The following is a 950-nucleotide window of genomic DNA, read 5'->3' on the forward strand; positions in this document are numbered from 1 at the left end:
CCCCCCCCCCCCACACACACACACATACTCCATGACTGCACACCCATGGTGGTTACTGTAGTAGTAGTGTGTTATTCTCAAAAGTCCAAGCAATTAAACTTATAAAATGGACAAACTTGTTTATTCAGACAGACTTCTTAGCTTGTTGGCTACAAAGCACCAGCTCACAGGATCATCATAAAATTCTAGTTTATTGGATGGATGTAAAAGTCAGACCATACACCTTGGTGCTGATCCCCTCAAATACACAAACATTCATGCACGCACACACACTCACAGCAACTAGCTCTGAACACTAAGCACTGATCAAGATATACTTATCCCCAAGTGCTGGAGTCTGCAGTGCGATGTTGTTGCAGAAGGGAGTCGCTGGCTGGTCCTTCTGAATGGACAGGCAGGGTGCTTGTCAGGTCAAAGAGGGCGCCATTGGGGGTCATTCTTCACTGCCTTTTATCCCTCTCTGGCAGACTTTGGTGACTCCCCTATTCTCAGGCTTACCCAATCCAGGGGTCATTTTCCTTGAGGGACTGGATAGCTTGGTAGCTGCTGGATGGCAGCTGTCAGCCCCAGGGGTCACATCCGCACCTACGTGCAGTCTCAGGAGTCTGTTGATGAATTTTGATTGATTCACTGACATGATGAATAGAGCTCTGGAAGTGGCTGATCAGGGGGTATTTCAGCCCCAAGGGTTTGTTTCCAGCATTGATTAGTTCAAACAGGGGCTTCCGTACCTTTAACAATGAAGTTTCCGGGAATTCCTGGCTCTTTATTGATTCTTTCTTCTCCTTGGTCTATGCTTTTGTAGGTGTTAATCGCTGCTCATTAACATACTTATCCAGACTAGCTACTGTGTTACACAATCAACCATGATTCATTCAGGGACCTGCTCCATACAGAGATTCCTGCTCTTGCTAACATTGTTACATGGTACAACTTACTGTTAAACTTAA

This window comes from Gavialis gangeticus, unplaced genomic scaffold (assembly GCF_001723915.1).
Source record: "Gavialis gangeticus isolate Ggan-Ray unplaced genomic scaffold, GavGan_comp1, whole genome shotgun sequence".
NCBI lineage: Eukaryota > Metazoa > Chordata > Crocodylia > Gavialidae > Gavialis > Gavialis gangeticus.